This window comes from Alligator sinensis, unplaced genomic scaffold (assembly GCF_000455745.1).
Source record: "Alligator sinensis unplaced genomic scaffold, ASM45574v1 scaffold297_1, whole genome shotgun sequence".
Classification (NCBI taxonomy): domain Eukaryota; kingdom Metazoa; phylum Chordata; order Crocodylia; family Alligatoridae; genus Alligator; species Alligator sinensis.
This window is the reverse complement of record NW_005841848.1, coordinates 5,662,326-5,674,938: the sequence shown is the minus strand read 5'-3', so window position 1 is coordinate 5,674,938 and position 12,613 is coordinate 5,662,326. Positions and strand designations below refer to the sequence as shown.

Below are 12,613 nucleotides of genomic sequence, written 5' to 3'. Positions count from 1 at the left end.
AGCAGTAGTATGAAAATTATGACATCAGGAACTGTGTACTATGCCTCATTACCTTCATACTAAGCACCAGTGGTGAAATCACGACTCCAGCCTCCCCACTTTAGAGCAAAACCCCAAAATCAATTACTTCAATGCAGGTCAAGATTCACCAATCAGGGCTACAGACAGACTTGTAGGTCAAGCAGCAGAGGAAAGGCCCATAGACACCAGAAGAACGGGAAGAAGCCAGGATATACTGGACTTTCCAGGATGAATGTATTAAGGTACTGTACAAATTAATCTTAGTTTATTTAGTGCCTTTACAAATCAAGGTACTGCTTGATATTGTGGCCATGATTCAGCAAATGCACACAGCTGAATCTGTACAAGTATGTGTTTAATTCTCATTGATTTAAAAGTTAACTACATGCTTAATGGTCCTGTTCAGAAAGCATTTAATCATTTGCTTATGTCCACTCGTATTCAAGAAGTATGTAAATATGCTTAACACTACGTTGTTGTGCAGATTCTTTAGCTCCACTCACTCCTGGAATTTAAGCCTCTGTTTAATCATAATACGCGTGAAAACGTTTTCATGAATGTTCTCCTGAAGCAGGACCCAAGTATAAGTTACCTGTGAAATTAAGCATGTTCTTATGTGCTTTGTTGGGTCAGGTTTATGTGGCAGTATGACATCTTTAATCTTTTCTTCGTTTTTTTTCTATTTACCTTAGAAAATGGAGATACTTTAAATAAAATGATCTTAGTTTATTCACAGAAGGAACAGAGCCTGAATCCAATTCTTATTCTATAATTAGAACAAAATCATCTACAGGGAGCACTTTCATGAATTAGAAGCTTACTTTGAACAACCTTTCATCTGAAGAATGAACACAGACCTTCTGTTACAGAGCACCTCATTCTGGTTTTTTGGTTCTATTTATATTACATCTGGAATGCAGAGGATAACTAAAGACAGGGGAAATGTGGTTGTATGGGTTTGTGTGTGTAACTGTAATAGACTTTATCAAACTATTTTATGACTGCAGTTATTCCCTCTAATGATAATTGTTTTTGCCAAACTGCCAAAAAAAATCACGTAGAGATCTGAAATGTTTTCAAAGTACCAGAAAGTTTTCTTAAAAGCTCGCTTGTACTCATGACTTCCTTTGTACAGTCATGCTCAGGCCACAGGGAAAATATAATACCTTACTGATACAAGAGTAGACAAACTGCATGCTAAGATTGGACCAGCTTCCTTCGCCGGCACTGGGGAGGGAACACTATTGCTGCTAAATATGTACTAGGACTTTGTGGAGTAGCTCATTTTATTTTGGGAAGGAGTCTTTTTCTGTCATTTGGTTTTATAAGTTTGCTGTGGTATTGTTATTAAAGCCTTTCTGCTATTGATCAACTGGGTATTGTGTCAATTCTTGGGGTACTAGCTTTAAAAACCCACTTCCTAAGTGCAACAGCACCCAAGCAGCTCCCCTCCCAACATACACATATACATGCCCCCCCACACCCCTCTACAGGGCAGGGACTTGTGGGCAGTCGATTGCGGCTCTGCCCCAGGGCCTGGGCCCGCACTGTCACTGCTCCACGATCCTACCCCGTTATCCCAGCCTCACCCATCCATCCCGCTCCAAAACACTGGTCCCACCTGCAACCCCATCCCACATAGGGTGTTTTGATGAATTGTTGCCTGGGGTGGGGTGTTGACCCCACCTGCAACAACTCAACAAAACTCCCTATGTGTCCCCCAGGCCCAAATAATTGCCCCCCGGGTTACAGTCCATTCTCTTGTACAGTCTATGATGGACCTTTCTGGGTCGAGTAGTTTACCAGCCTCTGGAACAAAGCTGTCATGCATTTGCAGTAGAGCAGTTCCCCATCTCTCCTGTCTACTTATCAATGCCCAAAGTTCTCTTCATTGAGGTCTATTACTAAGGTTATATGTATCAGTATGTTACAGGTTATTTGGAGCTTTGTTTTCATCAATCAAATCACATAATTGTGTATTCATCTCTGTCTTTGGGTCTGTGGCATTCCACAACCTGTTTTACAGTCACAACTTAAAAAATTTAAGTCAATATTATTTTTTACTGAAAGTGACTAATGCATCAATTGTCTTCCACCTGCACTTAAACTGTCTATGCACTTGTACCTGGGCATTAATACATAAGTTTTCAAACTACAGAAAATATCAGAGCGCCAAAAGTAAGTAAGGCTACATTATTGCTGGGAAGCAGGTACCTGTGTCTGATTTGAATGTTGGGAAGGCAGTTAGCTACAACAACATAGAAGGGGTTTGGGATTTACTAAACATGTGTTGGTATGCAGTAATTGCCTGCTAGTTACCCCACAGTAGTTAAAAGCACAGTAGCTAGCCCTCAATGAAAGAGCAGCAACACAAGTTGATTCAAGAAATTAAAGGTTTTTGTTATGCAGCTCCTTCTTTTCTCTTCTTAAATCTACTATGCATTTTTTCAAGTAGGGAAAACCTCTGAAACACATCTCTATAAGAGATAAACCACCATGCAGCCACCCACTCTTATGAATTACACAAGATAAATAGGGTCTGTTCCAACAGACAGTGCATAGTACTGTATTCAAGATCTCAAAATAAGATTTTTCTTTTATAAGAGTCATATATGAATACACAAATGACTATTCAGAAACTGTTCAATTCTAGGAAGGCTATCTCTATTCCAGTGTCAAAAGATCTATGAAGTGCAGATGCAAAAAGAACAGAAAGCAAAATCAAAGCTGTCTTCAAAACAGACTTTTTACTCTCATGACCTAAACCATGGGACCGAAGAAACCATGATGGCACCATCACAAAAACAAATGGGGTAAGAGGAAAAGTTTTTTTTATAATACGCACATCCTGCAAATCTTCAGTTTCTATGAACATCATAGTTTAATACTGAGTAACTTCTTCAACAGAAGTCATAATACAATGCTAACTTCCTTTTTTAACAGATTTGATCCAAGATCTTTAGTAGAACTGACATTTTTTAATTTATATTTGTCATAAACATTTTACACTATCAAGTTTCAAAATGCAAGTAAATACATTACCATTTTACTAAGACAACACTATCAGGGTGTTTTATAACTACATAGAAAAAAGATTATGTAGAAATTGGTAAGGTAAATTGGTAAAACTTTCAAATAAAATACAAATCATCTTACCCGTGTATAAATATATTGAGAACAAGATATTTCTCTGCTTTTCTTTTTTCCTTGTCTCTTCTACTACAGCTCTTCTTTATGTTACTGCTTGGCCTGAAAAAATAATTTGGAATATGAGACGTTTAAATAAGTCCACAATCCTTCTCATTACATTATACTAATTGATAACCTGCTATGTCTTAGTATCACAGATGTATCTTGATATATTTGAAACAATAAATACAATGTAGCTTTAATAAAAATATATTCAAAACAGTATTTTAATATGGACTCAATTAAGGACCCCTCTACATGTGCAGGTAAAGGTGCAATGGGATCTAATGCACAATCCACACAATTGCACCTCCTGCCATGCCACATGTGCATAGTAAGAAGCATGACTGTGGGATTGCACATTAGATTCCATCACACCTTATTGCCAGTGCAGAAAGAAACCAATCCTGGGCTCCTGCTGCACCAGCAAGCTCCTACAGCTGACAGCCCACTCAGCTGAGGAGTTCCCAGCTGCGGGGGCATTTCATGCCCCCCCGAGCCTGGGAGACTCAGCTGCCATGATCTCCCAGCCCTGGTGGTGTGTGAATACCTTGGTGCCGAGAGGTCCTAGTTACCGTGGTCTCCCAGGTTTGTGGTGCGTGAAAATCCCAAGGATGGGATATGGTGGCAGCTGGTTCTGACACTGGGTGGCATGCTAACACAAACCAGCATCTGCCTTAGTTGTGCAATTTAAAGCTGAACAGTAACCAGCTATAATGTTAGTATACATTTTCAAGGTCTAACTTTATAGCTGGTTTGAGCTTCTTATGGCATGATAGGTAACTCTGCACATGTAGCTGGTTTCTGTTAATTGCACAATACCTGTAATGCGTAGAGGGGGCCTACGATTTCTATTTCTTCTCTTAAGCCAATGTACAGAAAAACTACGTCCCAAAAACCACATGGAACTAAGTGATGCAATTAAATACATTTAGCCAACAGAATAATGATTTTGTGGCACAGATCTAGGTATTACATTCTGCAATAATTTCATATGTCAAATATTCTAAAGCAAAATAAGATAAGATTCAAGGACTGTCCATATATATGATTAGAGCCAGTTACTAGAGAGGAAGTTGGTCTATATATATTATGACATCAAGTACATACACATTCCACCTGAATATCCTTATAATCTTATTTATAAGATTTCTTTTATTTTTCTCCCATCTCAAACCCACATGTGTTCATTGCTTTCCTGTGCATCACAGCTTCACATCACAGTTAGACTGCACTAAGAGATTTTCCAACAAAATGTCACTATGCTGGAACTAAACTATTCTGCCCAAAACATCTGGGGTTTGACCATTTTAGAACAATCAGAAGACAACTTGCAGGGATCCTGTAAGATTACTGGGGATCCAACCCTCTACCTGACCCTACAGTTTTGGGGCATCCAGCCATGCCCAGGTTCCACTCCCCGTCTTTCTGAGACTCAGAGATCCCTAACTCTAACAGTCTCCACTTCCAGCTCAACAGCAAAAAGCCTACACACTCTGAAATTCCCAGATTAAGTTAGCCTCTTGGACTTCTAGGACTTACTTGCTCAGAATTTTTCAGCTTGAACTATCATTCCTGGTTTAACACCTGAAGTGATGGGAAAAAATTGTCTATTTCCCTGAAATGCTGATAGGGCTCTAAGACTCTGGCAGTGTGACAGCTTCAATGGATGGGTTTCCCAGATGCAAGAATCCATACAATTCAAGGTCTGCAGTTCTTGAGCAGCTGCCCACACAGATTGCCTGGCTATAATACGGAAGTCCTAACTGACTAGTGTTCTCAGGTTGTCTACGCTCCCTGCTGCAGAGCTAAGACAAAGCCTCAAAGTCCTGGAATGGGCTCTTCAGGTCTGTGACATCTCAAGAACTACTCTAGGCTGAGGATCCAAGGACTTTCCAAGACAGCTTGTGTCCCAGGCCACCTGATTCCCAGCGGTATGGCTGTGCAAAGCTTCGGTCATCAATTCAATTTAGAGGAGATTCAGCCCAATTTGGCGGCCGAATCTCCAAATCTAAATCAAATCAGGAGACCCATTAATCTCTCTAAATTGAATCAGAAGCCTCCGATTTGATTCAAAGAGATTTGACGATTTGGCCATAGACACAGTTTTATATGTTATTTCTACATACCTCGAGGCACCAAGTGTAGCTCATGGACACTGAGATGGTGGGGCAGATGGAGCATCTCACGGGAGTGCAAGGGGGCACCCGCTTGCTTGGCGATGAACCCAGAAGTGGACCAGAAGTACATCTGGTCCACTTCCGGGTCCACTGCGGAGCGCACGGGGGACCCCCCTGCCTTGTGACTCAGCAACTGGTGCCTCCTGGGCCTGGGGGGACCCAGAAGTGTACCAGAAATGGCTCCATCTGCCCCACCATCTCAGCGTTCACAAGCCATTCCTGGTACCTCGAGGTAGGTACAAAAAACATATAAAGCTGTGTCTATGGCTGAATCACTGATTCTCCAAATCAGAATCGAATCTTCAGATTCAGCCAAATCGAAATCAGGACAGTGATCTGAATCAGCGAATCAAATCTGTCTCCTGAATTGGGCTGAATCTGAATTGAATACTGCCCGCTTCGCCCACCCTTACCCAAATGTGACCACAGAAAATTGGGAGCTCTGAGCAGATTCTCAATTAATGTGATGATCTTATCAGCTTCATTGCTGCTCCTGGTGGTAACACTGACAATAAAGTTAATTTCACCTAGGTGACTCTGGACTTAGGGAAGACTATTTTGATTCAGAAATTTTTTTTTTTTTTTACTTTTTGATTGGTGGTAATTAAAAAAAAGGAAAAAACTGATTGAGACCACAACTGAATATCAAAAAGACATTTTTCATGAACCAGAAAACCTCTATTTTAGTTAGCTGAACAGGGACTGTGTCTATTTTATTTGTCTGGAAAGTATACGGCAAACGGGTCAAAGAAGTGCAAACTGATTCCTTTTTATCATTCATTTACGTTAAAACATCTGCAGCTGAGATTTCAATTCAAAAGAGCAGACTTTGAGAAATTAAATGAGCTTGTTACTGAAGTCAATTGTTAGGAAGAGTTCAATGTCTTAAATTTGGGAATTTCTTTAGGTCATATGTGCAAAAAGACACATAAACATATTGCTTTATAAGGCAAGGGTTTTTGGTGGTATCTTTTACTGGACCAACTGTACAGTTATGACAGCTGTTGGATAAGCTTTCAGGCATCATGTGCCCTTCCTCAAGTCTTAAGGAGAAACCAAAAACAATACTTTATCCCTACTACAAAAAGTCTTTGGAACTCATATCTCAATCAAAGGAAAACAACGTATAAATAGGGACCTACTGAGTTCACGGCAGAAGTAGAGTGCACAGTGGCTCCTTTAATCTTGCCCGTTCCACCGCATGCACTGCGCCCCTTGCTTCCCACTCCCCTGCAGGGAAGCTAAAACCATGGTTTTAAACATGGTGACTTTTTTGCCTCCCTTCCAGTCAGCAGCAAACAGCAGGGCCATCCAGGGTCCCTCAGCCAATCAGTGGTGGGAGGCAAAAACAGAGCCATTTTTAAAACCAGTTTTCATTGCCCAGCTAAGCAGAAGCAAGCTGCAAGTGGGGCACCTCCACCAAATCAGCAAGGAAACCTGCCACAGTGCACCCCACTTCCGCCATGAATTTGGTAGATCCCTGCCTATAGGGAAAGGCTTCAGAATGGCTACCCCTGTAAGGATGGGAGAAGTAAGATCCCAAAAGGAATGCCAGAAAAAGGATTTATCAGCAAAGAAAAATACATCTTGGCTGCCAGTAAGTAAAGGAATAATGTGAGAATTGTCACAAAAAAATCAGGCCCAGTTGGTTCTTGCAAGGGAAACTAAAACAAAGAGTTAAATATTCCTCAGTCACCTAACTAAATAACAAAGGGAAAGAAGCCATGAGGCAGTGATGAAATAATGATGAGGCCAAGATAAAAACAATCTAGGCATGGTTCAAGAACTTGTCTGATTTTCCAAAAAGGAAAATGATATTGAAAAAAGGGGCAAAGACAGTGTTGCTAATAGGAATGAGATACTGAAAAAGAACTTACTCCACCAGAGACTGAAGCAAAACTCAAAAGAGCTTAATGCACTCTGGACAACATCCATCTTTGAATAATGAAAGATCTGGAATATGAAACTAAAGTTTCTCAGCAAGGAGTTTTAACAAATCTATAATACATATGGTACCACGTAACTGGGGAATAGCAAAAACTGCACATATTTAATCCAGAAAAAAGTGGTCCAGGCACCATATAACCTCAATAGTGCAGTGTTTTAGAACACAGAGAAAATTATTAAAGATGACAATCATTTTCTTATTTTAGAAAATAAGATAGCAGTTTACAAAAGGTAGATTGTGCCAGACTTACCTGCTATGTTTCATTGATTAGTGATTTTCTAGACAATACAAATGCAGAAAATGGAAACCTGAATCACTAAAGCATACCCAAGTGGTATGGTGTCACATGGGAAATTAGATACCAAGGAGATCCTAAGGCGAATAAGAAATTAGCTACAGACAGTAATGGGTTGTGCTAAAAGGTAGTGGGGAGCAGTGTTACTACAGAAGTTCCCCAAGCAGTGTTGGAACTAATCTTCTTTAACATTTTCATTAACAAAGTGAGCGCACAAACATGCCAATGAAATCAGATGAAGAGAAAATTTGGAGGCAAAGATCAAAATAAACTATAGGAGGAACTGGTTGAGCTTGAGGACTAGAATAATAGAAAGGGGATGAAATCTAATAGCACAAAATGCAGTCTTATTACTTAGGGACTAACAATAACAATTTCCACTGTAAGATGGCATTAATGCTCATCAGTTGGGAAAAAAGGAGGAGGAGAAAATAAAGGAACAGGCTGTAATCAGTCAATAACAGAATGATTATGAACATAACCAAGGTGTTATGGCCATCGAAGAGGCAAATGCAGGCCTATGATATGTTGGCAAAGACATTTCCAGTTGAAGCATTAATGCCACTGTAGAAGGCATTTATCTGGATTACTGGGTACAATTGTGGTTCCCCAAGTTTGAGAGAGAAACTGAAATAGAAACATGTGTAGAGAGAGTTTACAAAGATGATAAAGAAAAGGGACGGCTTATTTGACAAGAGGAGACTAAAGGCATATGTCCACTGTGACAGCACTGAGCTGACAATGAGACGCCTCTGACAACATCCCACCCACTCACTACTGCTGATATGTTCCAGACTGCAAAGAGCACCTGTGAGTCTGCTCAGGGGGATTCCTCTGTGCCAGCTCTCAAGACCTTGGTTTCTGGTGTGCTTGAGAGCAGCCACTGGGAAAGACAGCAAAGCATTCTTGCCAGCATACTTTGAGATTTGACTGTGGCACTAGTGGGAAGGATGGGTGTGCTCAGGGCCATTCTGGCTGTAGTGTACTGCCACCATGGTGTAAACAAGCTTTGTGAGGGAGCTTGATTCATTTAGCTCAGTAAAATGAAAGATGACAGGGGATACGATTGCTCTCTGCAAAAAGATTAAGAGAATAAACACCAGGGAGGATACCTTCCTAAGCTAAAATACAATGCCAGCCCATAAATAAATTGGTATAAATTACTCATCTGGAATTTTAGGCTAGAAATTGGTTTCTAACCACAACAGTGAGGGTTAGGAAAAGCCATCCAACATAAGTGGTGGAGGCATAAATACTAAATAGCTTTGAAAAGCTTGATCAGCTTATGAACAGCTTTATGTGAAATGATTGCTTATAATGAGAATGTATTCTGATCTAGAGGGTGCTGTCCAGTTTTACGTTATTGAACATCAATACATTAGTCAACATCTATTGGGTTGGCTCCTTTTAAGCTAACATTTGCAGAGACTGGCTGGTTAGGGTAGCAAACATTTTGTGTCTTAGACATCAGTATAAATATTCTTTAATCTCAAAACTGTTATTACAAACATGACAGACTATACTGCATGATCTGATACACAAAAGGCAATGTATAAATAACTCAGAAGAAAAAAAAGTAGTACACTGCAAAGAATTCAACTACAGCCATTATTTAATGCACATTTCTAAAAAAAATTCAGATTCTGAAAAACAAACAATACCTGGGAATGTCCTCTTGTAATGAAAAAGGCGAGTTAGAGGTTACAAAAAGAGGAAATTGTTGGAAGGGAAAAAATCTGTACACAACTGAACCACTGTAACATGACTGATAATTAATATCAAGATAGCCTTGTTTTCTTATACAAAGAAGCATTTACGATAAAGAGAACATTTTCTAAAAAGTTTAACTTCATTAATAAAATTGTTTCAAAGACTTTAGTGACTGAACAAAAGTCCCTGTAATAAGTCTCTTTTTTGTGAACTACTTTTCTTCACAATGGTGAACACCTGCAGCAACCACATGTGGATTGCTATGAGGAATGAGCAGATGGGGAGGCTTTGCAAGCCACCTGATTATTTCTGAATGCCAGCTACCTACATCCTGTGAACTGGACCCACCTCATGAAGAGATCTGATCCAGCTCACACCAGGTTGGGGAAATCAGCAGCACACTCCAACCAGAGCAGGAGTGGAGGCGTCCCCAGGGTCCTACTGCCATGTTCAGTTTATTCCCTCTACTGCAGAACAGGAGGTGTCCCCAGGGTCCCATTACCATTAACTGCCTTTTTCCATCTATTGGTTCCACAATATCTGCTGATCAGGGAAAGGGCCATGAGAAGGGCACAGGAAGAGGGATGCAGAGATTGGTGGCCCATAGCAGGGCCCAGGTTGTAAGCAGCAGTCTGCAATAGCCCCAAAAGGTTAACAACCTCTGCTTTAGCCCACAGTTTTGGCTAGCTAACTAAACAGTCCTTATTTCACATAAGAGGGCTAAACTCAGAAACCTGATGGGCACTATCCCCTGGGAGGCAAATCTGAGAGGAAAAGGAGTCCAGGAGAGCTGACTGTACCTTTCACAAGGCTCTTGTAAGGGTGCAGGAGAAAGCTATTCTGATGAGGCAGAAGAACAGGAAATGCAATACGAGAACTGCCTGGCTAGACAGCAATCTCTTCAAGAAGTTGAAACTCAAAAAATAATCCTATAAAAAGTGGAAACTTGGTCATATATAGTATAGGGAAGAGTATAAGATTATTGCACAAACATGCAGGGGGAAAGGTTGCAGGGATTAGGAAGGCCAAGGCACAATTTTAGATGCAGATGGCAAAGGACATAAAAGGCAATCAAAATGGATTCTATAGGTATGTCCAAAGTAAGAGGAAGACCAGGGATTCCATAGGCCCTTTACAAAATGGGAAGACCAATCTAGCCATGGAAAATGCAGGAATTGCTGAAATATTTAATGCCTTTTTAATTTCAGTTTTCACAAATAGAGAAAGCTACCAGGTGATGAATGTAGCAGGCAGCAGAGATAAGGAAGGAAAAAAACAGCCTAGCGTAATGGCAAAATAGGTTAGGGATTACTTAGAGAAGCTAGATACTTTCAAGTTGACAAGGCCAGATGAAATGCACCTAAGGGTACTGAAGGAATTGGCTGAGGTAATTTCGGAGCTATTGACCATCATTTCTGTTAACTCATGGAGGTCGGATGAGGTCCCAGATGACTGGCAAAGGGTAAACAAAGCTCCCATCTTTAACAAGGGGAAGAGAGAGGATCCAGGGGATTACAGATGAGTCAGCTTGACCTCAGTAACTGGAAAGATCATGGAGCAGGTTCTCAAGGAATCTACTATGAAGCACCTGGAGGAGAACAAGGCGATCAGGAACAGCCAGCATAGATTCACCAAGAGCAAGTCCTGCCTGTCTGATTTCCTTCTGTGATAAAATGACAGGATATATGGATGAGGGGAGATCAGTGGATGTGATATACCTTGATTTTAGCAAAACTTCTGGCACTGCCCCCCTTGACATTTTCGCTAAATGTCACACTAAGGAAATACAGGTGAGGAGAAAGTACTGTATGGTGGATTTATAAATGGCTATCATCGTACTTGGCAAGTAGCTCTCAATGGCTGAATAGCTAGTTGAGAAAAGGCATCAAGTGGATCACGATGGGTCTGCCTTGGTTCTTTTATTGTTCAATATCTTCATTAATAATTTGGATGGTGGGATTCATTGCATGCTTATTAAATTTGTGGATAACACCAAGTTAGGTGGAACTGTGGCTGCTCCCGAGGGCAGGGCTAGGATCAAGAATGACCTGGATAGACTGTTGAAATGGTCCACAATCAACAAAGTGATATGCAACAAGGACAAGTACAAAGTCCTGCACTTGGGGCAGAATAACCACATACACAAATATAGACTAGGGAATGACTGGCTTGGTTGTGGTACTGCAGAGAAGGACCTAGGGTTCTGGTGGACAATAAGGCATGTATGAGCTAACAGTTTACTCATGTTGCAAAAAAGGCCAATAGCATACTGGGTTGTATTAACAGGAATGTCACTTGCAAATCAAGGGAAGTAATTCTTCCATTCTATTCAGTACTGAAAGGGCTAAAAGAACAAGGGTTACGTAGCCTGGAGAAGAGAAGACTGAGGTGGGATTTGATAACAGTTTTCAAATATCTGAAGGGTGATTAGAAAGGATGGAGATGGGCTTTTCTCGGTGTCTGTAGGGGACAGGACTAGGAGCAGCAGCCTCAAGCTGCAGCAGGGGAAATTTACATCAGAGATCAGGACGGTGGTCAAGCACTGGAACAGGCTACCTAGAGAAATTCTGGAATCTCCATCCTACGACTCACATCAATGATCAAGTAAAACACTTCTTGCTTTTTGAGGATCAAAATCTAAAATTTAAACAAGAAAAATTAAGGTTAATTCTAACTTCATTAATGTGAAATTCTCACTTTACTTAAGTCAGTAGCAAACCTCCCATTGACTTCAATAGGATCAGGATTTTACTCATGATATTTAGAATCTGATACTTGATTTCCACATTCATTCAAATTATACCACTGATGAATAACAGAATAAAAGTAGGTGAAATTATGTTTATTAAAGAACTGACAACTTACAATACATAACTGGTTTGGGTTGTTAAAAAATGAAGAATGTGTCTAGAAAAACAGTAATGTGGAATTGAAGCACATCTGGGGTCAAACATTTTCTGTTGTTCCTGTTATGTGATTAGATAAAAGTTTCCTTTGAACACAAAATAACTGAAAAAAGAGAAAAAGGCTTAACATAGTGACTTGCTTACTATTTGTGGACTACACAATTGTTTAAAGATTTTTGTCAGAAGAATTAACATTTACATAATGTATCTGGATTAAAACATTTATGCTAATACCATGTGCGGACAGAGTTTAGGCAAGCATGAAATCGAATTAAAAGAACAAATATGGTAATAGATAAAAATCTTTCTTTTGTTTGAAATCAGATTGGCAACATGCATTCAGACTACTAGTCATTAAAAATAT

At 40.1% G+C, this 12,613-nt stretch overlaps 1 protein-coding gene across 3 annotated transcripts in view; it reads right to left on the bottom strand.

The window, feature by feature from the left end:
• Nucleotides 1-11,975, bottom strand: part of NRCAM (neuronal cell adhesion molecule) — a 153,750-nt gene extending 141,775 nt beyond the window's left edge. For all 3 annotated transcript variants that reach the window (XM_025208975.1, XM_025208982.1, XM_025208970.1), the window contains exons 1-2: nt 11,900-11,975; nt 3,178-3,270 (exon numbers count right to left, since the gene is read on the bottom strand). The gene's annotated coding sequence lies outside the window, so the exon portion shown is untranslated. The remainder of the gene's footprint in view (nt 1-3,177; nt 3,271-11,899) is intronic.
• Nucleotides 11,976-12,613: the final 638 nt, after the last annotated feature.